The 27,646-nt window shown below is 42.1% G+C and overlaps 1 protein-coding gene across 1 annotated transcript in view; it reads right to left on the bottom strand.

Moving 5' to 3' along the window:
• fkbp16 (FKBP prolyl isomerase 16) overlaps window positions 1–27,646 on the bottom strand; it is a 45,088-nt gene that overhangs the window by 9,796 nt on the left and 7,646 nt on the right. The gene's annotated exons all lie outside the window — the stretch shown is intronic.

Below are 27,646 nucleotides of genomic sequence, written 5' to 3'. Positions count from 1 at the left end.
ACTAGTTTATCCTACAACAATGCATCCATTTGTATGAACAGATCACATGTTGTCGTTTTTTTACATGTACAATCCTAATTAGTAAAGCATTACATACAGCTGTTCCATAAATTTCTGAGGAGTAAAAAGAACACAAATTCTTTGTGAAGTGATGCGGTGGAATACAGAGTTTGGAAATGTCTAACGGGGAAAGTCAAATGCAGAGTAGGCCGAACACATAAAACACGAAAACAATACTGCTCTGTTCTTGTTTTGCTTGAAATGGAATTTCTTTTTTTTAGTTAATTGTGATCATGGTCATCAGAGGCAAATGACTTTGACCCCTGTGTTCCACCTCTGCGCTTTCACGACAATGGGCAACAAAGGCACATCAGTGCCAGCTTAAAAAGGCATGTGTTAAAGAGGCTATTGACTTAGGTATGTCACGTGGCGTGACATGTCTGCAATGAACAAGTAGGTTTAGAAAGTCTAAAAAGCAAACTGGTGTTTTCTCTTAAATGTCCCTGCATTCATTATTTTCCAATTACTCTCTGTGTGGGTTGGGTAAATTGTAATTATTAGTTAATTATTAGTTATAATTATTAGGGGGATTATGGGACGATAGCAGCGTAAACACAAAGAAAGAGAATTTCATTATTAATCACGTCATTGTCGCTCCTGTATGACGATCAAAGCAACTCTTTGTTTGAATATCCATTTTGAGTGCACACTCTTGGGCTCTGCTGGCAAAATTGGAAAAATCCTTCTACGCAACACATTGCAATGTGGTTTTGTGGAGGCGTGTATTTGTGCTTTGGATTGGCACTGCTGTGACTGAATTAGTCGGCAATGTTATATTTCTCTGATTGACTGCTTTGTGCTTCAGTCTCCTCCTCTGTCCACAGACCCACGGCTCCCGCCGCTGCAGTGCAGGGGAGGAGGGGTCGAGTTTAAATGCTCCGTTTGCAAACAACAACCTCTTAGTGTGCCTTTAACAGGATTATTCACTGATGTATTTAGTTATTGTTCTGACCTGATAACCTTTAACTTGATTTTGTCAGTATGCATCAGTCTCCATGGAGCAGAAACATTAAGCAGTATAAAATAGGAATACTCAAGTCCATAGTCCTTAAGTGTGTCCAAGTGTGTTTAAGTCCTGCCTTTATGACAGAATGTATTTAACTAGCACCAGTTCACAGTGTAAGGGAATTCATACTTTAAGTCCTGGGAGATAATTGTACAATACCAACTCCAAAACAATTGGAATGCGGTGTAAATCGAATGATTAACAAATCACATAAGCCAATGTCTTATCTCAGAACACAGGAAACTTATCAAACGTTGAAATGTTGAAAGCGGGACATTTTTCTATTTCATGAAAAAGATGACCTTATCTTGAATTTGATGGCAGGAACATGTCTGAAAACAGTTGGTACAGGGTCATGTTTACCACTGTGTAGCACCACATCTCCTGACGAATATTTCATTCTCTGCGCAATAATGCTGGACCTTCATCCACGGGATCGTTGTCAAAAGGACATGCCATGTTCGTGAAAAAAGTCATCTCCTATTGTGCCTAATGGACTTCTAGAAGTAGAAGAACTAGACTACGCCCAAACCTGCTCTGCTGACTGAATGAATGAGGAAATCAAATGGCGTGTGTGGCTGAAAGAGGGCGGAGACAAAGAGAAACTCGAGGTTCATTGAGTAAAACCTGGTCCCGACCAGGTTAGGTTCATAGAGTCTGTTACTACGGTAACTGACCGAGCGCTTAAATTACCTCTCTTTGTGAAACAGGCTAGAGTTACCCTTCTTTCTCTGGTTTGAGTTACCTCTCTTTGTGAAACGGAAAACTCAGAGTTTCCCTCATTTCAGGGTGTTTTCACTAAACCTGCTTTGTGAAACGGACCTCTGGACTGCAGGCAGGCCAGTGCAGCACTTGGACTTCTACGGCTGACCTGTTTCTAATTGACTGTTTTTGTTGCAGTTTGTTCCTCAAGCAGATTTATTTATTTATTTATTTTAAATCACTTAGTTTCCAGCCTTTTGTTGTTGTTTTTTTTAGACATGTTGCTGCCATGAAATAGGAAAACGTCACACTTTCAACATTTGTTTATTTTCTATGTGCTATTGTGAATAAAATGAAATATTTGGTCTAGACTAGAGGATCCGTTAATGATGGTATTCTGTTTTTTTTTCCATTTCATGTATTAATTAGAGTTCTATTTAACTTTACATTACTGCCTTACTCTATGGTAAGCAGTGAGAATTATCCTGTTGTGTCAGGTTTTAAAGAGTCGAACAATCTTTTGGTTCGCAAACTGCTCAGTGAAACCCCTCACTCATCATGTCATTAGCCATTGATTCTTTTCATGAAGACGAAACATCCACTTCGTTGCTCATGACTCACACAGAATGAAACACATTATTAGAGAGGTGATGATTCATTGATGTAGCTGTTTAAGTGCAAGCCGCACCCACTAAATGCGCCAAAGCCACACACTGAATTACAAATGATGCATTATCCAGCACATTAATGAAAAGTCCAACAAACATTTTCATTTCCCACTGCCAGACGCGATGCAGTTCCTCGCTGCAGGATTCTACAGATGTGATGTCTTCAGGTGCAGATTATTAGCAGCTGACATTAAAAAGCAGGGGAAAAAAACACTGACATGCGGAGTGCTAGCCCTGGATTTATGTCTGAAACCCCGAAGAATAACGTGACGAGCTGAGAGTACAGCTTGCATTGTTGCCATCATGAGTGTAAAACAAAATGGCGAAGCTGTTGACCGTAATCTGAACGCAGCTCACCGACAGATCTATAAGGTTTACAGTGTCACGCGGGTCACTGGCGATTAGCACAACACTAGTGCTGCGCTGAGCTCAGCCAATGAGCCCCCGGGGTCTTATTAGTGCAAACAGGAAGTAGATACTGGTCAGCACAGCAAGATCCCTCAGCGAGATCCCAGTGAAACCTGAACCTGAAACTGCAGCCCAGGTTAGTGTCCATGATGTGAGCTGCAGGGCCGACCTCCCTGCCTGCTCCTGTCAGCCTCTCTCTGCTGCTCCAGAATGAACTCTGATCACACAAGAGCCTGTTTGTACTTTGTGTAAAACTAAAACTGAGATTTAACAAGAGTCAACAAAAGACTCTTTGACTGTAATATGACTCTGTAATAATTCGGTAGTCCTTTATAACACTGGCAGAGTAAAAGGAACAGGAAAACCAAGCGTTGAGGCTCACCGGGAATGCTGACATTCTCGCACTGTGACCATGCCGTGAAAACAGAAGATATCGCTGCAGTCTGAAATTCTTCTCTCTTTTGGCTTTGAGTCGAGGTCAACATGAAACTTTTACCCAACTTGGCAGCTACAGTTAAAGAACAAACATTGGCTGAAAAAGACATTAAAGTGTCAGAGTTATCAGAACGCACCCTTTGAGGACTATGAATGTTTGTGTACAAAGACAGTCTTATTTGTATTTGTCAGGAAGAGCCGGAATCAGTTCATCACGCTGGAGCAAATATGTTCTAACAAGTTTTTGTTTTCCTTTTTCTAAAGACATGGATGTGATTTCTTATGACCTTTGCTAGGCTGGGTTACAAAGCTCAATATTTATTCCGTGCAAACTTTGTCAGTGCACCAAATGCTTTTCTGGAAGCCGTTTTGTTTGTTCTTCCAGACCCTCCTGATCGAAGGTGGAGTCATCTGTTCGATGCAGTCCCGTGGCCTGTCTTCCAAATCTTGTAATAATTTGGAGTTCTGAGTTTTTGTTTTTCATTTTCCCTATCACGTTAAGTTGAGAGCTGATCGAATACTAATCCTTCTTCGGCTTCAAACCCTCTTGCAGGTTGTAGTTTGACCCAAACCAGAGTAGTGAGGAGAGGCAGAAGTAAGGCCTTTGGAGGCAGACAAAGCCTGAGACCTGATGAAATCAATACAGGGCAGACTTGAAGATATGAGTGTGTGCTGCGGTTGCAGCTCTGATAGTAGTAAGAGACAGAAACAGGCTCAGATGCCAGACTGGATCTGTGTTTACAGACTTCCTCTCTGATATTCAATGCAGGTCACCACCTGGGCTCGGTTCTATAAAGTAGGATTTGAGGCTTAGCGAGGTAAATTCTGGTTTAACCCTGTGCTATCAGCAACATAAGGGTGGCTCACCTCTTATTGTGATAGATCGCCATGGTAACTTGTGCTGAAAAGCTGACCTGCCCTTGAGCATGTTATGTTTGAGATAAGAAATCAATCCGTATAAAACCCACCACCTACGGTACCAGCCAATCAATTATCTTGGAGTAGAAAAAAATAGTTGAACGTAAAGGAAGAAGGTGTCTTTGCCGCTAATCAGCATTTATATGAGAGATATAGATTATCAGCAGAGTGAGCTGCTCATCACAGAGACTGATTATAGCGCCAAAGCTTGTTTTTTGTTGGACATTTAAAATTTCTTCACCAACTTCTGATGCAGTATATTCCCGTGTGCTCCTTTTTCAATCCAAGTTAGTTGTATAGGAGTTCCAAGGAGTTCTATAAAAACTCAGAACAGTTATTTAGCTACTTATGGGAGTTGAGTTTGTTCTTTGTTTGCTCAGCAGGCCGGTTAACAGCAAAAGAATTACAGCTGTAAGAAAAAAAAACTGTTATTGTCTCACACTTTATAGGACTACATATAAGCAAGTGACTATCTATATTGTCCGGTACACTGCCCTGTTTATATAAATGTGCTTATAGCCAGAGTAAACTGGTGTCGACTGACCAAGTTGATGAACACAGTGACACTTCTATGTGTGATCTCAGCTGTTAGGGTTTGCAAAGCCACGCACCAACTGGAAAACTCAGAGGTTGTTCCATTCGCTTTCAGCTCATGTACACAGGACTTGTGCTCATGTTGTTTCACATTTTGCACTGAATGATGCATCTGTGGAATTTGTCTTACAACCCCAATTCCAAAAAAAACAAACATTTAAATTCAATTGGGATGCAGTGCAAAACGGAAATAAAAACTGAGTGCAAAGCTTTGTCAGGTTTTTGTTCACACAGAGAAAGCATATCAAATGTTGAAAATGAGAAATTTCACTATTTCACGACGGCTGTTTGCACAGTCTGGCTTTGATGGCAGCAACACGTCTCAGACAGATTGGGATGGGGCCATTAAAAAGTAAAGAACAAGAAAGGAAAAGTAAGCGGTACAAAAAAAGTTAACATGCAACAGGTCAGCAACATAACTGGGAACAAAAAGAGATTCTTATAGAAGGAAATATTGAACAAAGTGACAATCCGGTTTGTTGGCAGCACTCTCTTCAGATGCCTGCGTCTCTCATGGTATGGAGGCGCATTGGTGCCGACGGAACTGGCAACTTGCACACCCGTAAAGGCTCCATCAATGCTGAAAGGTAAAGGTATCAGAGCAATATATACTCCCATCATGCTGAAGTCTTTTTTAGCAAGACAACCCTAAACCACATACTCATCAGCATACTTTCATAGTAGAAGAGTCCAGATGCTGGACCAACCTGCCTGCAATCCAGACTTTTCACCACAACCACTTTTCAACACATTTTCCTCCCAAAGTTCTAGCAACTGGTCTCCTCGGTTCCTTAGTTTAAAAGAGGAGTGGAAGCAACACAAAGCTATGCATGATCATGTCCCAACTCATTTTCAGGAAATAGTAAAAAGTCTAATTTTCAACATTTGATGTTTTCTGTGCACCGCTTTGAATAAAACATCGGCTGATCACCGATTTCTGTTTTTATTTAGATTTTAAACAGTGTCGCAATTTTTTTTTTGGGGGGGGGTTGTAATTTTCTGTAAGTTTTGAGAAAAAATATAAAGAACAGTTTCCTCTATCTGTAGCAACACCAATATACACAACAAAACCAAAAACCACACATCTAATCAACCTTATCTACACGTATGGGGACAAATTATCTCGGTCAGCATTTGAAGAAAAATGTTTCCACTCCTCCTCTGTTCATGTGAAAGGTCTGATAAGGATGATATTTGTCATGGAAAAAGTAGGAATTTATTCTAGGTGACTTATACCCGTGTGTTGTGCCTGAGAAGACTTCCTCATTAAGGTGTATGATCACGCTGCTGACTCACCCTGTTATCTGCTATGCAGACCCCTCACCGCTCTGAATGAAAGAAAAACCTCGCTCAGAGGAAAAACAGTGGTCACTTTGACGTCACGCTCTCCATAAATGATGGAAAGGCCAGCCGTGTGCCTCATCCTGGTTTCTATGGTTACAACCTCAGATAGTGCACTAATATATCGTAATAAATGCAACGTGCAGCTTGTATGATAATACAAAATCCAAGAGGATTTATGAGGTTGTTTTTTTTACCCCCACCACAGTGAAAACAGGTATGCGGCTGCTTTCATTCACACATGTGTCTGTTTTGACTCTTGGATGGACATACAGCATCAATACAGCCGTGCAAAGAAGCTTAGCCATAATCCTGGCGTTGCTGAAGCTTCACAGCTGTTTTTTCTCGCCTAGAGCAATACTGGTTCATTTGCAGCGACGCAGCCTCCTATTACGGTCTCCGATCAAGACACTAAACCAACAGTGCAGGGCCATTCAGCTGCTGTCTCGGTATTTGCTTCCCTCTTCTACTTGCTTTCATTTCCTCCTCTAGTGATGAGCCAATGAAAGTCTCCTCGTGGGGATCAAGGGCATCGACTGCCTACATCCTGGCTGTCGAGCTCTGCAAAAGAGCTCCATACAATCTACAGCATATTTCCTTAGGCCTGTTGAAATGGATCCCAGCTCAGCCCCGGATGACCTGCAGCAGATCTTTAATCATAGGGATGTTTACTTGTCCAGCCATCTCAGAAAAACTCGAGAGGATCATTTGGTTACACAACTTCATTAAGTAGAAGGTACAGTACATACAGTAATTAACTGCAATAGGATGGCTGCCAGTTCCCTGAATAAATGGGAATCGTCTAAGGCATGAAGATGGGAATACAGAAACAAAATGTGGAAACATTGAGACACTTTGTTTATTCTGAGTGTTGCACACAAAAGCGCGGTTGGTCTCCATGTGGTAAAATAAACACGTTGAGAACATTTTATCAAACCGACATCATTTACATCCGCATGTGCATGGTAGCAGTCCTTGCCCCATGATACTGTCAGCTGGCCTCTTCCTCATCTCACTGTGCTCCATGAACATATGTGCATCCTATAAACAACACAGAGACTTAACATACAGCAGAGCAACATTTTTAATCTCCCAGAGATGGAAAATCTCCCACACTTTTTCAACTGAAAATGTTAAACTAAAAAAAAAAAGTTTTCACCGGGTCAGACCAAAAACAAAAAACTTAAATGTGCAAGAGTTACGGAGTATGAGAAAAATGCAGTGTTTGTGAACAATGAAACTTCACTAAACCCCTGAAAAGAAAAACTGAGCCTGCCAATGAGCACAAGCGGCAATTTACGTGAGCTATTACAGTGCAGCTAGACTGCTCAATACAAGGTTCATGGAATAAGCTCAGGTGAGATACTGTTATTGCTTTATGTTTTTAATGGCCTCTGGTATTTTTCCTCCTGTCATAAGTCAAAATGCCTGCTGTGAAAATGGTGAGACAGAGGGAGACAACACAGGTGGAGGCTCACATGTGGATCCCCAGCTCACTGAATGTTCTGCTTTCTCAGGCAGCCACTTGTTTACTTTATCTCTGCACTTTCTTTCTCAGGATGTAGCAACAGACTTTTTTTGTGGAACTGGTCCAAGGACATCTGCGATACTAAAGCGTGCAGTCCATGTCCATGCAATTTAATTATATGCCAGCTGTGAGCCCCAGCTCTCTGCTGTGAATAAATGAATGATTGAGTGCGCGGGCAAGGTTCAAAGCTTTTAAACAAGCACAACACCTTCCCTTTCAGTTTCTACCGTATGCAATAATCTGAAATCTCTCTGATTGAATTATTCCTCGAAAAAATACAAATTCTCAACGCATTTGCTGTTTGTTAAGAGTGGATGAGAGCAATCCGTCTTAGACAGAGGTCATTGTCTCGTAAATCAGCCTCACTGTTTTCTGAAGAAGATAGCTTATCCTAGGATGGACTCCAAAGTCAGGATCAAATCAATGTGTACAAGAAGACTTCTCTGAGGTTTGTTGGGCATGACAAAGTGGCAATTTCTCATGCAGCCACTGGGGCTGAGGTTTAGTTTCAGTGAATTCTCTGAGAGTTTAATCTGAAGCAATGGCAGCCCTGTTCTTTCTTAAAACAGATTACTTATCAACCGATTACTTAAACCATTTCTCTGCTCATTTTGGATTTCACTTTTGAACTTCAAAGCTCTCTGAGCTATGACAATTCTGAGCATGGAGTCAAAAATCCCGCTCCTTGAAAGATGAAAGACCCTCTATTCATTATCGTTAAACTTCACATTATGTCTGTCTGCCTCAGTGGAGTAACAAAACAATTAATGTTAAAACCGTGAGCACAAGTGTCTCTTTAGATTAACAATTTAACTTTGGAGATTTTCCCTCAACAAAAGCTGTCGAAGGTTTGCTTGACTGCTGTTGTGAACATCAATGTTTGTAACCACAAGTTCCTTGTTGCCTGGTTAAGGAATAAATGTCATAAAGAGATTGTAATCAGAAATTAATTTCCTTCCTAAGCCTGAGCTGTCACACACACACACAGCTTCTGAGACCAGATAACTCCCACAGAGAAAATGTCACAATCTCTGGGATATCTTTTACCAAATTAAGCGCACAACAAACGGGCCCCTGTTTATTAAATGAGATGCAACAGCCGTTGTTCCTCATGTTTACCTGTACAGATACAATTGGCTTTTTGTGCCTTTAGACACATTTAATGAATAGAACATGACCACCCTTTCAATTCTAAGCTTTTACATATCAGGACAAAATGGGGAAAAAAAACATCTAGTCCTTACCAGGTCTTGAAATTAGGTAAGTATAATCTCGGGTGAACAACAACGCATGACGTATTACACTGTGTCATGCTCAGGTAGTGTGTGAAAAATTAAGTCAACCCTTAATTAGGATTTAAGAGGGTAAGTAGCGGCCAGGTGCTTCCAATGAAATGTACTTGATCAATTGATCAAGTGCATTTTATCAGCAGGTGAGATCACCTAAAAAGGTTGTGACAGTTTGCTGGTCTAGATCATCCAGATGTGTGTTATGACAATGCCAAGGAGGAAAGACATCTTCCCATCAAGCCCATCAATCTGGGAAGGGTTACAATGCCATTTCCAAAATATTTGGAGTCCATCATTCTACAGAGAGAAAGACCATTTACAAGTAGGAAACATTCAAGACAGTTGCATATCCTCCCACAAGTGAACATCCTTGAAGGTTCACCCCAAGGCCAGGCTGTGCAATGTTACTCCAAGAAACCTAAGAGATACATCTCAAACTCTACAGGCCTCAGTTAGCATATTTAAAGACTTCTGGACTCCTTTGGACAGAAGAGACCAAAGTGGAGATGTTTGGTCATAATGAATAGCACCACGTTTGGAGAAAACCGAACACAGATCACAGATCAAGCACGGTACTGGAGGGCTGATGATTTGGGCACCGGCGAGTAAATCTACAACAGAGTGTCTGAAAAAAATACCATTAAGATGTTACAATGGTCCAGTCAAAGTTGAGACCTCAACCTGAACTGCTTGAATGCAGTAGCGGGACCTCAAGTAAGCTGAAAACCTCAATGAACTGAGGCAAAGTTGTAAAGAAGAGTGGACCAAAACACCTCCACAATGATGTGAGACTAACAACATGATAGAGAGAGAAAAAAACAATCACTTGAAGTTATTGCCCTTGGAGAGTGTAGTGGTAAGATTGCTGCCTTTCATGTGGGTGACCAGGGTTCGAATACAGACCCACCCGCATGAAAGGTACTACAGGCTGAGTTATACTTCTTTTAACTGCCCTTGCGCTTGCGTCTTGCGCTTGCGTTAATGGCTCGAGACGTTTATGCTTCATTTTGCTTTGCCGGCGCTTGCGTGTGCTGCGTGGCGATTCACCGCCAGGACAGTAGGTGGAGTAGCGGGTTTTTTCAATGACAAGCCTACTACGATGAAAGGAAATTCACCGCCAGGACCTCTTCGGCAAGTCTCTCTTCGGCAAGTCTCTCTTCGAGTGGATTCATCATAGACATAATATATTATATATATTATGTCTATGGGATTCATGCTTCTTCTTCTTCTTCTTCGCTTTCTACCTTGGCGTTTGAAAACAGCGGTCTTTTATTAGGGGATGAAACCGGAAGATGAACACGCCGCCGGATGTGATGTAGATAGTGGCTTGTGCTCGCGTCCAGAGTGGCTACTCTATAGCTCTGCTCGGGTCTTGCGTGAAGTTTAGAAAATTGAGGTGACACACGCAAGCACGCAAGGGGGGGCTTGCAACCGCGCAAGGGCTTGCGTTGCGTCTTGTGTTGCGTCTTGTGTTGCGTCTTGTGTTGCGTCTTGCGTTACCGTCTATAAACCAGGCTTACCTCCAGTAGGGGTCCTTAGGCAAGACCCCCTTATGCTACCTGCCTGCAGTGTGAGTTGCTTTGGATAAAAGCGTCTGCCAAATGCATAAACATAAACTTAATTTTTCAAACACTGCCTTTGCATTTGGACTATTTGTTAAATAAATAACCTATGTATGTATGTTCTGTCATGTTGTTGTCGTGTGTCCATAATGTGAAGTTGAGCTATAGTTCGTCAGAAATATCACTGTAATGATTCACTGTCATCCTCCTTTCATTTTGATATCTAGAAGATATATGATCGCTTCAGCAAGTGTATATTTGTAATCTAACCAATAAAGATCCGGCTTCCTTTCAGCCTCCACCAACTCCTGAATTATTAGTCAGCGTGTCACGGGGGAGCAGCCTGTGTCTGCTGGCTCTTTAGTCTCTGCTGTTGTGCATCGGTATGAGACCAGGAGCATTAATCATGAGTAAACCAACTACATTTCTTAAGAAGGGTTTGGTCTTTCTCAATCTCAGCCAGTGGCAATGGCACAGGTCAATTTCATCATATTGCCAGGAAAGTAAACACACAAAGCCATTCACAAGGCATTTCATGCTGTTTTTGTTCCCATTAAACGGGAATAAAATTGTTTTAATACACCTTATCCTTCACATTAACACAGCAACTAATCCCATCATAGCTATCAAACAACTGAGATTGTTTCATTCATAATGAGATTGTAAAATGAGACTTAGTTAATCCCGCAGGCTCAAACATTGCACGTCTGATTTTGATCTTGCAGTGAGGACATCAGTGGGAGACTGCCAGTCATTAACTTTGAGGGGAATATTTAAAGAGTTCTGTGCGTGCGTGTGTGCATGAGTTTGCATGCGATACACTGCTGCAGCCGTCTGGTGACGGAGCACTGACGTCTCGGTGCGATGAGTCATGCGCCACGTTCCCACTTACAGTACCTCTTCATCACCCTGACACGCACACACATGCACACTGGAGTCACTTGTCACTCTTCACAGATCTCCCCTCTCTGCGCTCCCAGGCTGCTCTTGTCACCTCCAATCCCTCCACAGCAGCAGCGCCACACCGCTCGGCACACAACCGACACACCAGCCTGTATGCTGAGATACACTGCAGTCTCCGCCTTTGAGAGCGTGATACCTTCAGCGCGTTAATGTGCCTACACAGACCTGTATCATACCGTGTCTGTGCGAGCGTGCCACTGTCAGAAACAGCTTGCCCCTCCACTTTGCCATCTGCTTCCGTTCTGCTGCAGTTACAAAATGAATAAAGTGGGTTCATGAGTTGGCCAGCAACCAGTGGTGGAGCCAGAAAATTCTTCATGGGGGGGCCTGAGACCATCACTCTATCATGAAATTATCAGAAAGTTATGTCTCCTTATTGTTTTTCTGGCACATAGCTGTAGAATATATAGTAATAATTCTAGTCATTCCCATTGATATATGCAAAGACCATGTTTATTTACCAATTGATTGATCAAATGACACCAGGCATAGTTTCTCATGCTAAGCTTTCTGAATTGCTTGAAAAAATTAAAGTGAATTTTACATTTAAACTTCATAAGATAACAAAACATAAGCATTTCTCAACTCAATTCCAGCTGTCAATTCACGAATTTTAGATGAGTTGATTTGTTGGTTAATGGGTTCATTTTCATTCTATCTTTGGTCTGGTCACCGAGTGAATTCATTTATGTGTTTTACAGTGTCGTTAATGTTTATTTAATCTCTAGTGTAGCCTATTGATAGAACATATTTTTCTTTTTGTTTTATTTTCTTTCATTTACATTGATGGTCCATTAGTATCCTTTCAGGATTTCAGTGTTGCACAACTTTGCAGTGCTCTTATCTGGCCCTAATGTAGTTGTTTTTCATACCGTACTGTTTCTTTTCTTCTTTCTTTTACCGTGTTTTCCTTAATGCTCTATAAAGCAAATTTTGCTACATTCAAATGACATGAAAAGTGCTATACAAATCAAATCTGACTTATTTAGTGATGAAAGAGGAGTTTCTAGATGCATCTCTTGTTCTAGGAGAACATAAATAGCCCTCTGAAGGACTTCACGATTGGTCGTGAGGGGTTACTAGGCTTAAGAGGGTGGTGGCCATGGCCCTGCCTCTGCTGGCAACTCTCTACTAACACAAGACAGCCTGCTCAAGCGTATGTTGCAGGGGGGTTGCTTTTTGTTTCTAGACAAGCAGAGTATATTTGAAATAGTTGAGTTCTTATAAGAAGTGAGATCTATGAGCCACAAATGACGGGTAGGACTGGGTGGTCCTGGAGGTCAAGGAATCCCAGAGACAGAGTCTGTGTTTAAGCAATGGCAAGAACTGAAAACAGCAATGAATATAAAGCAATGGCTTGTGTTTGCAAAGAAATGAGCTAGAAACAAAGTCCAGCGTAAGGCACGTCGTCTGACCACATCTGAAGGCCAAAGTGTTTATAGTTGTTCTGAACAGCCAATTTTGAAGGCCGTCTGAAAAGCTGGCCGACAAAGAAAGAGGGGAGAGGTAATGATTGTTCAGAATGGGGTAATGATATATACTTTCAGATGGTGGCTCATCTGAGGTATTCAGCGTTAACCTCCTTCTCATATGAAATGGAGCTCAAGGTGTTGTTTAAAGAATGAGGAGGGCTATAGCAAATATATGGGCACAAAAGTACATGGAACAAATAACATGCATTACAATGCTACATTACTCACAGCGACAAAGATAACATGCCATTGTTTAACAGGTGAAATGTTTACCATGTTTTTCTTCTTAAGCTGCCCTCTGACTGTCCACTCACTATAACTTTTACTACATCAAGGCGGACAGCAGGTAATATATTTTGGACACCACTTGGATGTCAAGAGAGTAAGAGTGATCCAGATATTCACCTCTGCCCTTTAAAGCAGTTTACAGGACAGTGTTGCAAGTTTTGGATTTTTATCAGGTTCTGCAATTAATACAGTCCCACACAGCACAAAAGAAAACCTATTTACAGCATACTCTGGAAGTACTGTATCAACCGACACAAGCATGAAAAGCGCTAATGGTGCGCTATTATGTACTTATGTACATAATAGTTTTACAGGAACGTAAAGCAGTGAAATACATTAAAACATCCATCCATCCATCCATTATCTTCCGCTTGTCCGGGGATCGGGTCGCGGGGGCAGCAGCTTGTGCAGAGAGACCCAGACGTCCCTGTCCCCGGCCACTTCCTCCAGCTCTTCTGGGGGGACCCCGAGGTGTTCCCAGGCCAGCCGAGAGACATAGTCTCTCCAACGTGTCCTGGGTCTCCCCCGGGGCCTCCTCCCAGTGGGACGGGCCAGGAACACCTCACCGGGGAGGTGTCCAGGAGGCATCCTAACCAGATGCCCGAGCCACCTCATCTGACTCTAAAACAACCTCTAAAACAACCGTTTGCTTTTACTTAGTATTTATGATCTCATTGTTGCTATGGCTCTTAAGCAAATATTTCATAAGTAAGCTAATTGTCACTGTATTGCTAACATACACTGGGACCAAACCACATTTTTTGGTAGTTTGTCCTACCAAGGCAAATCCAGTGCTGGTTTGGGGCAGGAGCCAAAGTTTGAGCCAGTTTTGTTCGTTTCGACCTCCAAAGCACTGGCACCAGCACCAAAAAACTGGGAGGACTCTGGCACGGACTCTTTTTTTGAACCACAGCGAAGAACATTTTATGTTAGGGTGCTGTTGGAGGGGTCATGGAGTCCAACCAGACCAAGTAAAACGTGACCACCTATTGAAAAATCCATTGTGAGTGTAGCATTCAGTCTGCTTAACACAAGATAGAAAAAAAATTTAAGCTAGTAGAACATGAGCTCAGTGTTCCTTCATTTCCCACAGGTCCATTTTTTTTTTATTGCCAGTTGCATCTGTAAAAGCTACACAATGTGGCGAATAGGGTGGCCTTCACATTCGCCGTTCGCAGCAGAACTTTTAAACAGTGTTTCCAGCTGCAATTATTGACTCTGCCAAGTGTTTTTTTAAATAAACTCATCATACATTCAGAGATTCCACTTGAAATAACGTCTATAAATTCCATTTGTGTAGCCATTCACAGATAGCGGTGTTGCCTTGCAGAGAGCGTTAAACACTAACCGTGTCAATAAACTACATATTAAGACTGTTAAGATCTGTTTGCTAGGGGAAAAAACTGTCAAGTAGTTTTTGAGACATTTCAGTCTGAACAAATCAAACAAAAAAGCTGGAGCCTCGACCCCTACAACCTTGTCACTGGTGTGTTGTTAGAAAAGCTTGTTAGAGAAGCTCTATGACGACCCACTTTTTCTCTTCTGCTGATGTAGTTGGTTGTGACTTATCATTTGAGAGGATTAAAATTGACAGGTGGCATTATCTCTGATTTTTAAAAAGCTGAGGAGGAGCAGATTTCACAGATACATTGAGTTCTTTATCTGACACACACACCAACCTTTTTACAAGACGTTACGTCATAATCTAAATTCTATAAATATCTAACCCATTACATACAGGACAGTTAGATGTGAACAAGAGCTAATCAAGTTTCCTTTGAAACAAGCTTTGTGCAACCACATATCCTTTGTCACACTCGACTAATCTATCACTCCTTGTGGATAGATAGACGACAGGCATGGGTGATTTAAAGCCAGTGGCTGGCATAGACAGGAAAGGTCTGAGTTGTTCTCTTCCCATGTGTCTCCCTTGCATGCCACGCTCTGGAAAACTAACTTTTTTTTAACATTGCGGGTTTACAACACAGCACAGCTGGGGGCACAGCAGATGAAAGGTGTCGTCAGTGAGGCTTGACTGTGTTGTCAGCATTTCAGTGCAGATATCAGGTTTCAACACCAACTTGTGGGAGCTACATATCAGATGTGAGATTGTGAGACAGGCCTAAACCTCTTTCATTGGAAGAAACCAGATGGTAATCTTGATTTTGTAAAGCTTTTTCTTTTCTTTTTCTGTAAGACATCTTTAACAGAAATTTTGTGCAAATTTTTCACGTGATTAAGGATTAAGGAAGCATGACTTGAAAACAAAGTGCTGAGTTCATCATCATTTCATCATATCAAAGACCACAGGTGGCATGCTGAGTTTCTCACATTGGGACTGTTTCATGTCAAAGGAAATGCATTCAAGGCCTCAAGAATTGACACAATACACTGTACATTTACACCTAACAGGAAGGTTTTGAATACTTCTATCAACACTAATTCCAACAAACATAAAGTCTGTCACCATTTTTTTTTATTCAAACAACAATAGTTTATCATGTCTCAGAATGGCTTAGATTAAAGCAAAGTCTGTGAATAACAGATATTAGACTAAAGGGAAATAGCCCTAATAAAGTGCTATAGCATGGATATACCACCTATTAGCAGGTGCAAAAGCATACCTTGCTCCAACAGAGGTGTCATTAGCAGGATTATTTCTTTCTGTTCAATGTTATGGTGGTCATTTTTTAAATTAAGTCCATAATTAGATATGTAGTAGACCTCAAATATACTTGTTTTTGTCCTGCTGGATTTTTCAGTATAATGTTTCCAGCTCCACCCTCTTGACCAAAACTCACCACTTTCAACCAAATTCTCAACTTAAAGGTAGGGTAGGAGATCCTGGATTTTGAGTCCAGCGAAGCTGCATTTTGAAAACACACAGGTCAAAAATCCCAACCCTTTTCTTCACTTTCCCCCCGAAGGCACGCCTCTAGAGTACATGAACGCGCACGAGCACGAAGGTGCACGAGCGCTGTTCTGACAGCAAGCATCGATCGTTGCCGTATTTAGTATTTAGTATTCAGTTTATGCTAACTATACGTTTAATAATGCTAGGTGCTAGCCAAGCTGGCTCTAGTTTAGCTTCCTGTCAAGCTTCGTTCACGGAGCAGGGTACGCGCACAGGGGGAAGGAGGGGGAAGGAGGGGGAGGGGGAGGGAGGAGCAGGTTGCAGTTTGATAGACGGCATCAGAATCCAATCATTGTGAACGGACCGTTCACAATGATTGGATACTGTTTTTCCTAGATTGTACGTTCTAGAGGCCACTAAAACTTTTCATATTTGTGTCAAAACTTTTAATTAATTGGTTGCAATGGGGGTGTGAAGAGTATTTCAAGCAATATGTAAAAAAATGTTCCAGAAAAAGATCCCCTACCCTGCCTTTAAAGCAACAAATGGCAGTTCACAAACCAACGGAAGATGTGACTTTGGTTGTTGGGATTTAACTCTGCACCTCTACCTAATTTCAAGTACAGAGCTATAAATTTGCTTCACCTCTATCTCCGGTGCTTGCCTGACTGCAGCTGCGTCTCCACATTTTGGCTCACTCTGCTTCACCCTTTGGCTAAACTACGCAAACAAAGGTTTTAATGCGTTGCTGCTGAATCTGACCATATCGGTGACAGGATTGGTTTGTATTCCATTAAAAACACTGGCTGTCTGCATTTGCGTTTGTCACTGTTGTTAGTACACCATCGTTTCAAGGTAGAAATGCACAGCTGTGGACTGCTTATTTGGCTCATGATATCTCTTCTAGCACATGAAAAACATCATATGGACATGTGAACATGGAAGAAATTCAACAAGAGTATTCCTCTGTCATGCATGTGATGACAGCTCATTGTTCAGTTGGACAGGTATGCTGCAAAGATTGTGAAGTATGATTAAGAATGGTCTGAAATATGCTTACTTTAATTGTTTTCCACGAATCACAGTGTTGACTACATGCTTGAGAATCCCTGGCAAAGGTGGAACCATGTGCGTATGGGCATATGAAACTGTGAGAGAGTCATCAACAAATAGTAAATGAAAACTCAAAAATAAAACAAGACAGCAATCACAAAATCACAAAGCTTTATCCAGTGTAGTTGTCACGCAGGACCGGGTGTTACCTGCTCTGAAAAATATACTGTAGAGCTAAATTCAATGAAAGCATATTTCAAATCAGGAGATTTTCTTTCCCACTAAATACCCACAGAAAAGCAGAAGTAGCTATAACAGTGCAGGGCTATATTACAGCCAAAGCTGTCGATGTGAGAGATAAGCCTGCTGCTAGCAGTGAGGGAAAAAGGTAAACATCCAGGGAGATTAGATGAAGGACATGCACAGTTCAAATAGTGGCCTGGGTGGTGAAATACAGCTGTGGCGCCACCATCTAGATTTTAGAAGCAAATCAAAGAGTCTGCTCTGCCCAGATTCAATTCCTCCATTTCTTTTTCGCTTAACTTCAACACAGCAATGTGGCAGTGGTTGTAGCCAAGAGAGGAGTGCATGCCTATTGAGAGCTGAGCCTGATCTTATCTGGAGCGTGCTCCAGCTGTCAGTGCTTGCTGGCCGGCTCGTGGAGCATAAGGTCTGGGTGTGGTTTTCTAGTCAGCCTGCAGCATCTGTGCCGGTAAAGAGAAACACAGAGCTTAAATACAGTCAAACTTGTTTAGGTCACATGGCAGCGCAGTCAAGAGTTCAGCTGTTGGTTTGTTAACATCTGCTCCTGGTCTCCCTCACCGATGACAAACAGTAAAACAGAATCGTGTTTTTCTCTCGGATGTCAGGAACACAACCCAGCAGATTGTGCGTCGCAGCAATTTTCTGCTGTGAGGAAGCACCGGCAGAGAAAAATGGTTTGGATTTGTCATTGTGTTTTCCTCAGAAGAGCATTTCAAAAGTCACATTATTCATTTGACCCAAGAGGCTCTGCAGAGTGAGTCATCACACACAGGACCTCCACCTTTTCTGAACGGACAAAACGCTCACGCATACAGGCCCAGGGGAGGAGCTTGAGTGCATTAAAGTGATAAAATTTGACAGACACCACTCCAACTGTGTGGCGAGTGCGTCATTCTACCTGTATAGTGGCGAACGGCAGAAAAGCAGAACTGCCAGTTCTTGGCTGTGTCATGCTACACAGGGTGATAAAAAGAGAGATTAGCTTGCAAGAAGAGGAAGAAAACACTCTCAACAAAAATTAAACTAAAACCCCGCCTTTAATCCATGCAGAAAGTACTTTATATTTCTTTACTGTAGACCTTTTTTGCGTAAAGCTCTATGGTGGCAAATACAATCTCATTGTTACTCTGCTGTCACGTGCAGATGACATGGGCTCCGCTAGTGCCCACTGCCAGTGGAAGGGGCTGCTACAGAGCTCCCCACATATTCATTTTAACTCAATCTCAAATCTAAGGTGACATAAAAAACGGGGGAAATCCCAGACGCCATCTTTTCACGCTATCATGGCATTATTGAATTACATTTGTGGGTTGTAACTAGGGTTGCAAAGGGGCGGAAAATTTCCGCCAAATTTCCAGAAAGTTTCCGGTAAATTTCCATGGGAAGTTAAAGGTGATAGAGAATGGTTGAATGGGGCATTAATCATTGTTCTGTGATGTGATATGTAGCCCAAAAAAAATTGGTTGGGTCTGTAATGGCTCAGAACCTCCCTAAAAGGCTCTCTGAAACAGCTATGTTACTATGCTGGGTTTAGAATGCGTTGTTTGCCCTTATTGGCGTCGTTTCAGAGCTTATCTGGCAACCTCATTATGAAATGCAGGTAGGTGTTGGCGCTATTCGGTTGCTTGATTGGCTGCCCTTGCTCTCACTGAAAACAGAGCTATAGAGTAATACACTGACTGAAAAGAAAGCTCATTCCCTTTAGATGAACAAGCCCGAGCTAACGTGCAATTCTTACAACAGGAATATGGCACAACACACATTTAAAACAAAATAAAATGTGATACTTACAGGCTGTACTGATTGCTGGGGTTGATTTTGTTCAGAATCAGAATCAGAATTCGTTTTATTGCCATTGTTAGTGAACAGTGTTCACTAACTAGGAATTTGCTGCGGCGTAAGGTGCACACATGTAACATAGGAAATAATAATAAAAAATAAAGAATAAAAATATATGAATATAAAATGTACAAGGTGTGTACAACAATACACAGTATCCAATATACAGAGCAACAACAGTGCAGCTTCATTAGTGCAATTTTAATGATGGTAAAGTGACTGGGCAGGTTATGAGGTGATTATGAAGTGTTCATAAGTCCAACTGCAAGGGGGAAAAAACTGTTTTTGTGACGGGAGGTTCTGGTCCGAATGGACCGAAGCCTCCTGCCCGAGGGGAGCGGTGCAAATAGAGAAGGGTCAGCTGTGATCCGACCTGCTCGCCCCAGAGTCCTGGAGACGTGCAGGTCATGGATAGATGGGAGGCTGCAGCCGATCAGCTTCTCAGCGGAGCGCATAGCTCGCTGCAGTCTGTCCCTGTCGGAACTGACCATCGACTGAGCAAAATTCCGAATGAAGCCTGCTCGGAATCGTGCAAGGTTTGTGAAACTGTACTCCGTGAAATGCTCAGCGCAAAGGAAAAGTCGGCGGTTGGGGATGCTGTTAAAAATAAATAAAAGCCATTGATCGCGAACATTGCTTTCCAGGGGAAGAATATGTAACGATCGTAGTCCGCTTTCACAGCCTTGGAAGGCACACCTGTTTCTGTTTCTTGTCGAAGGGGCGTGTCTGAAACGGGGTGGCTGTGGATTTGGGTGTGGGGGGGGCGATTGCTGAAAAAGTGACGTCACTTTTTCACAAAAACGGATTGGCACTTTTTCTGGGGGATATTCAAAAAAGGGGGAGTACTTGAAACAGAGGTTCTGACACTTGCTGGCACTTCGTGTGTACTCCCCACAGCGGGGAGACTCAGAACTAACACCAAAAACGTGAAAAAGATGATTTTGATTCTCTATCCCCTTTAAGCTTGGGAATTTAAACTTTCCATGGGAATAATGGGAATTATGGGAACTAATGGGAATTTAGGAGAACTAACTGGGAATATATTATATCCAGCATAAATATAAACAGAAGTCATAAGAAAACATCCATACAAAATGTTTTCAACAGATATTTCAACAGATTTATTTGTAAGTAGAGTGGAACACGTTCTAATTACTTGTTTCATGGATGAACAAAAACAGGAGTGTTGGGTTCAATATTACCCATCCCCTAACCCCACTACAAAAATACAACCCCCCCCATCCAAAAATCTCCACAAAGTCCCATTCAAAATGTTAAATGAAAAATGCCACTTCCTCCAAAACGTCCCATTAAACATGCAAATCTTCCTTCAAGCAATCCTCTGCATTTTTGCTAAGTAAATAGACTCTTCCTCGGCCTCATCAACATCCAACAACATGTCCCCTTCCTCAACATCCAACTCTGATTCTTCCTCTTCAGTGTCACTTTCCAGCCTTGTTGAGGATGGCTCTGTGTCAGGCTCAAAGAGCCTTAGGTTTGCGCGAATGCAAACCAGCTTTTCCACTCTCACATTTGTGAGCCTGTTGCGAACCTTTGTGTGGGTGTTGCCAAACAGTGACCAGTTGCGCTCGGAGACGGCTGATGATGGTGGGATTTGGAGGATGATGGAGGCTACAAGTGCAAGGGCCTCAGATTCACATAGTCCCTTCCACCACGTGGCTGCAGATATGTGCTGGCATGACTGCCATATTCCATCCCCTTTCCAAAGGCCTTGCTTTGTTCGATACTTTGCCAAACTGCCTAGAACTTTGCCTTTATCAAGACCCAGTTGGTCAGACATGGCTGTAATGACCACATAGGCACCGTTAATCTCTTCCCCAGAAAGTATGCCCTTGTCATATTTTGGGTCCAGCATGGATGCTGCTGCATGCACTGGCTTCATGCAGAATTCCCTCCGCTTTTCCAATGACTTGACCACAGCAGTTTCCTCTGCTTTCAGTAGTAGGGAAGTAGGTAGCACTGTCTGGACTTCTTCTTTGAGTTCTGCAAAAAGGCACTGGACATCTGACAAGATGGCATCATCCCCCTCTATCTTCGCTATTGCTGCTGCAATAGGTTTGAGGATTTTCTGACTGCTAGACACTCTTTCCCAGAACACATCATCCAAGATGACCTTCTTTATGTCACTGTCGATGCCTGCAGACTGGGATATAGCCATCTCTTGAAGAGACTCCTTTCCCTCCAGAAGGCTGTCAAACATGATAACAACACCACCCCATCGCGTTATGCTGGGAAGCTTCAGTGTAGTACTCTTGTTCTTTTCTTTTTGCTTTGACAGATATGTAGCGGAAGCTACTTGTTTGCCTTTCACATATTTCACAACTTGCTTCGCTCTCTTGTTGAGGGTGTCAATTGTTTTCAGTGCCATTATATCTTTTGGGAGAAGATTTAATGTATGGGCAGCACAGCCAATAGCAGTTATTTGAGGGTAGGTCTCCTCCACATGTGCCCAGGCAACCTTTATTTTGGCTGCGTTGTCAGTGACCAGTGCAAAAACCTTATCTGGTCCAAGGTCATCGATGATCACTTTTAGCTCATCTGCAATGTATTGGCCTGTGTGTCTGTTTTCCTTTGTGTCTACACTCTTGTAGAACACAGGCTGAGGAGTGGTGATTATGTAGTTAATAATTCCTTGTCCCCTGATATTGGACCATCCATCAGAGATGACTGATATACAGTCAGCTTGGTCAATGGTCTGCTTCACCTTTGTTTGAACTCGGTTGAACTCTTCATCCAGTAAATGAGTAGAGAGTGCATGTCTGGTTGGGGGATTGTATGCTGGTCGGAGAACATTCAAAAATCTCTTCCAGTACACATTGGATGGCAGCATCAGGGGTGAGCCAGTTGAATAGATTGCACGAGCGAAACACTCATCTGCGTTTTTCTGGCTAGCTTCATCCATAAAATCAAAGAATCCTCTGATGCCAGAGGGACCAGGAGCTGATGAGAGGGTATCTGACTCTGATACAGCTGAAACAGATTCATTTCCCCCTGGAGTGGAACTCCTGTCTGCTGCATGTGTTGGGCCTTGAGGAATTTTTTTGCACTTTGCAATATGCTGCTGCATTTTTGTGGCATTCTTCACATATGTCTTATCACAATACTTACACTTATATACAGACTTCCCTTGAACATTAGCTGGGGTAAAATGTCTCCACACATCAGATAGCGCACGTGGCATTTTTCTGTGAAATAAAATAAGAGCTTGTAAGAATACTAATGCAATGCAAGAGATTGTAAGACTACAAATGCAATATGATGAACAGATATAAATAGTAAGGCTAGCTAAACAACTGGAATGATCTTCAGAACATATTGCTGGACACAGAAAAACACAGCTAGGCTACATGAGGTAGCTAGCATCTGCCTTATGTTATACTAGCTATGACTTATTTAGCATCTAATTTATCAGATTGCTATCTACTAGATGAATACATTGTATGTGATATTTGCAATTTAAACATTTAATAAATATATTTCCCCAGAATATCATCAAAACTTACTTCACTTTGTTAAGTCCACAGGCTCAAATGTGTGCCTTCAATAGTCTTTGTGCTTCAGGCTCAAAAGTGTGGTCCAGTCTTCTAGAAATCTTCAGTACATGTGATGGAGGCATGCACAGTGCCAGTAGGGGGTGTGGTCTCAATAGCCATGCAGTAAGCAGTGTGTTATGTGCATGTGATTGAGGAATGGCATGGATATTCAAGTGTATTTGAATGGCATCTGTTTGTTTTAGTCAAGATTATGCTAAAATATACTTTCCTCAACTATATTTAAGTTCCCTAGAAGAGCCAACCTTCAATTTTGAAAATTCCCAGTTTATTCCCATAAATTCCTGTTAATTCCCTTAAATTCCCATGGAAAGTTTCCGTCTTTGAAAATTCCGGGAATTTTGCAACCCTAGTTGTAACTTGGATTTTCTCATAAATTTGAATGAAATCTAAATTTGCTCATCTATAAAGTATTACAGCCGATCGCAACATTGAACGTCATCTACAAATGCAAGACTCCAAGCAGTCTAAGCCAGTGTGGTGCAACTCCAACATTGTTGCAGCACATTTAGTCATTGAGTCATGAGGCGTTTCCTTCCATGTTTACCATAATTTTGACTAAACCTGACCCCCTGTCAAGTCAAAGCTCTGCCACAGAGTCAAGTTCTAACCCCTCTATGTGGAGGACCAGACTCTGCAAGGATGGTTTGAAATCTGCATCACACCTGCTCTGTCTTACACAAAAGCTGATTTGGCTCTGTCACTTCTTTGGCAACTGGTTCAAAGGCACCGCAACAATGCCCTCCCCATTCCATCTCCAAACTTTACACACAGAAGAGACACGTGCACAGTGAAGGTGCACCAGTCCCTTCCTGGACAGCTTGTGTGAAAGCATCTTGTCTGTGCTGCGAAAAAGACCAAATGTATCGCAAGTCACTGGCATTTCTCATGTTTTTCAAAAGCGGGAACACCAGTGTCTTGAGTCATCGTTAATCTTAATATAATCCCAAAGATGATAATGACTCGGTGAATTTTATTGTGGCAAGCTCTACCCTAGTATTTATTACCCAGTATATTTGAAATCGTATTCAACAATTTAGCAGATGAGATTTAGCCTGAATGTGACCGACTGTAAATGCCTGCCACATCCCTTTGTTCACCTTGACTCTGAGGAGGACACCGTGACACTGAAACATCAGTTTGTTTGTACAAAAGCAGTAAAATAAACCAGTGCTCTCCAGCCATGTCGCTGCAGGTTGTTGTCCTCATGCAGAGAGGCACCTGCTCCAGCTGTTTTCCACTGGATGAGCCCTACTTTAGCTCTATGAATCTGTAGGTCTGTGGGTCTTTCACTGAGAACTTTCATCTTCTTCAGCTGCCTTCACTGCTGGATATGGGTGTGCCTCAGGGGCCCAAAGCGGGAAGGTTTCCACACTGGGCAGCCTCTTTGAGAGTGTCAACAAGAGCACATTCCCAAGGAGATGTTCCCATGTTTATTATCTATCAGTTCTAGGTAAATATTTGAGATTGTATGTCAACTATGATGCTCGCGCAGTGATTCCAATTAAACATTTTATGTAACAGTTAAATGTGGTGCAGATTGGATGGCTTCATGGATCACAATGAAGCAGAGGCTTATTGTTTTCATTTAACCATTAAGGTATGCATGAAGACACACGCTAATGGTAACATAAAAAAAGTTTAAGTGACGGTTTAACAGGCACACAGATGGTGCCTTTCATGATGTGGTACTGATCCAGAGCATGCAGAATAATGACATTCCCATTGACTTCACCTGTGCTTTGTGTTCAAAGAAAATTCTTCTCTTGTTTCTTTACCAGAAAAGAATTGAAGCCACTCCAGAACCAGTTTTCCAGGCTAAGAGGCACTTCTTCATCTGTCAAAAGTTTTAATAAAGTCCAAGATTTTGTCAGGCCAGTCGTGATAAAGTTTGATGCCAATGCGATTTTAGATCATGGAAGCCAAAAAGATAAAAGTCTTGCTCCCATCTTGATGCATTTATAACCTGACTACTCGGTAGGTATGACCCAACTTTCACATTTATCTACATTCACACACTGACAAAACAAACAACTGCAAAAAAAAAAAAAAGAAATTGTGTCATGCTGACTGTTGTAAGATTAGACAATAGCCATCACTCATCAAGGTAAATGTGACAGTTCTTTCCCATGAATCGAAGCTTTACTCAGCTTGCTCCACCCTGCACGCTTCACCCTTCAGCCTATAAAGTTAGATCTGTGAGCTTTTGGCAGTCATCGGGCCCACCCTTCCTCAGGGTCAGAGGGTCCTCTCCCCTCCCACAAAAAAAACTTGTTTATTTTCTTCCCCTTTTGAAACTGACAGTGGCAATCATCTGGTGAGTGTTTCTACAGGTGTTTCATTACAGGCTTCTCATATGTGGCTGTCTAGTTGAACATTGTGCTTCAGAGTCACTGCTGGTCACTTATCATCTAAGCTATCTAATGAGGGATGCTTCAAGGTTTGATTCTGGGTGTCTTTACTGCTCTGGCAATAGATGCTAAACTAAGGAATATTCATGGTAATAAAAGTTTTCATTGCTAGGCAACTATTTTTTTTTTGCATCCAAATAAAGTCGTTCCTGAATAAATCCATGAAAAAAATCTTTACCATTTTTCACTTTCCCAGACTTTCCAGGTTTCTGGATATGTTATTACAGAACCCTGCAGCTTTAACACTGTGCAATTATTCTAAAAAGTCCATCGATCCATTTTCTATACCCGCTTAATCCAATTTAGGGTCGCGGGGGGGCTGGAGCCTATCCCAGGTGTTTCTTTGGCAAGAGGCAGGGTACAACCTGGACAGGTTGCCAGGGAGAACATGCAAACTCCACACAGAAAGGGCCCAGCCAGGATTCGAATTCTTGAATCCTCGGATCCTCTTGCTGTGAGGTGATGGTGCTAACCACCACACCACCGTGTAGCCATTCTCCTGCTTAAAGCTTGTTTATTCTACAGATCTACTTACGGTACCCTGCCTATACTACCAAGGTACAAGAGGTCAGCTTACAACATGGTTTAACAATCCAAGAAATATTTAGTCAGACGCAGGCTATAGACAGGGGATGAGTTTGAATAAAAATGTCTGCATGTGCCGATTGTTTGATTCACAAATGTATCTGTGAAATGTATCTATGAAGGCAAATTATCAATGGATCTAGTTTCTGCTGCTTCTTCACCGTTTCACTATGTTTCCGTAAGGTTTGGATGAACATTTGTTCCATGTGTAGCTGGTACAAAATGAACATAAATAAATAAATAAATCCTCCATGCTGTTGAAAAGGTACTTTGGGTGCCTCATGTGTTATTGCAAAACTAGACTGATTAACCGGCAAACTTGATCCATCTGGATTTGAATTATACTATGAAACTATTAAATTAACTCTGATACATCCCAGTGGTCTAATTAACTCCACTTCAACATGTGCCACTGAGGTAGCTCTTAGTAAAGCCAAGTGGAAAAATGGGCCAACACCTTTTCCTGCCAGTACTGTGCTTCTCTTTACATTTGTTGACAACCGGTCATTGCAACCTTAAACGGCACCACCTCACACTGCACAAGTCTTTACATGAGTTTCGTAGACGTTCACTGGCAGAAGAAACTCACACAGACGCTTCATGTTTTGTAAGTTTACTTGTGTTCAGACAAAAATAAAGAAGCTGCCACTGATCTGTACTCTTATTGACTTTGGGGTTGTCCAAAGCTGATGAGGCAGGCTCCCTCTGGCCACCGAAGGTGTCACGGATGTAAACGTACTGCCTGTCCTGAGATCAACAGACGTCTGCTTTTGGCGTTCTCTGATAATGACCTGCTGACTGTAGGGATGCGGTTTGCGTCTCTGACTGAGTTGTATCTATCTACTATCTGACGTGGCTCACTCCTCTGCTCCTTGAAGGTGACCAACAAAGGTTTTAGTCACAGCTTGTCTTTAAAAGTCAGAGGGTTTTAATAATTTAAAATCTCCATGGAAAAACCATTGCTAAAAAAAAAAAAAACTCCCAACTTCCCAAGGAGTTTCAATATCCCTGTATTTGTTTTTTTTAGGAGCTGCAGCTCTCCACGCCACAGACCACTCCACTGTGCTGTGTTGAATCATACTATCTGAGCAGCCTTGTACACACTGTTCTTAGATGCACCGTTTACAGCAGACGATTGACAGTGTTCAAACAATGCATCTGCTGGAGACTACAGAGACGCTGATAAGATTTTCCTCATCGTCTCTGTTGCGTTACAACACAGAATGACTGTCAAATCCACCCTGAAACATGACGTGTGTTTCTGCTTGTCATCCTTGTTTTTTGCAACCAACGTGTTAATGCATTTAACCTACAGGTTTAGCACATCCAGAAAAATAAACTTCTCAACTCTTTCCATAACCTCCAGTTTAGCAGACCAGGATAAAGCATGGTTCACAGCTGGCAGATCAATTCAATGTAGTGCTCCACTGAAAAGAAGTTGTTTCTTTTCATCAAAGAAAATAAAAAAAGCTGGGATGAGATTGAATTCAAGTATGGGAACCTGTGCTTAAATGTTTTAACGAGCTGCAGAATTTGGAGAAAATCAGATTTAAGGCATCGAACAACATCTGTAAGTGAATCAGGTTTGAAGAGCTGGCACAGAGCTGTGACTGTCTACCTTGTGATTCGAATAAGTTTAACTCTACAACACACAACCCTAATCAGCTGCATCAAAACAATCATTAACCAACCTCCTGCCGCCTCCTTTTTCCACACACACGACTCAAGGCGAGATTCCAGACAGCAGCTCAGAGACTCCTCATCCTCCCCTCTCCCCACCCCATCTCTTTTACAGAGCTCCACAACACAAACAAGACCTCATGCAAAGCACTCA

The sequence above is a fragment of the Odontesthes bonariensis genome, chromosome 7 (assembly GCF_027942865.1).
Source record: "Odontesthes bonariensis isolate fOdoBon6 chromosome 7, fOdoBon6.hap1, whole genome shotgun sequence".
NCBI classification, from domain to species: domain Eukaryota; kingdom Metazoa; phylum Chordata; class Actinopteri; order Atheriniformes; family Atherinopsidae; genus Odontesthes; species Odontesthes bonariensis.
The sequence above is the reverse complement of the archived record's forward strand: the minus strand, read 5'-3'. Positions and strand labels throughout refer to the sequence as shown.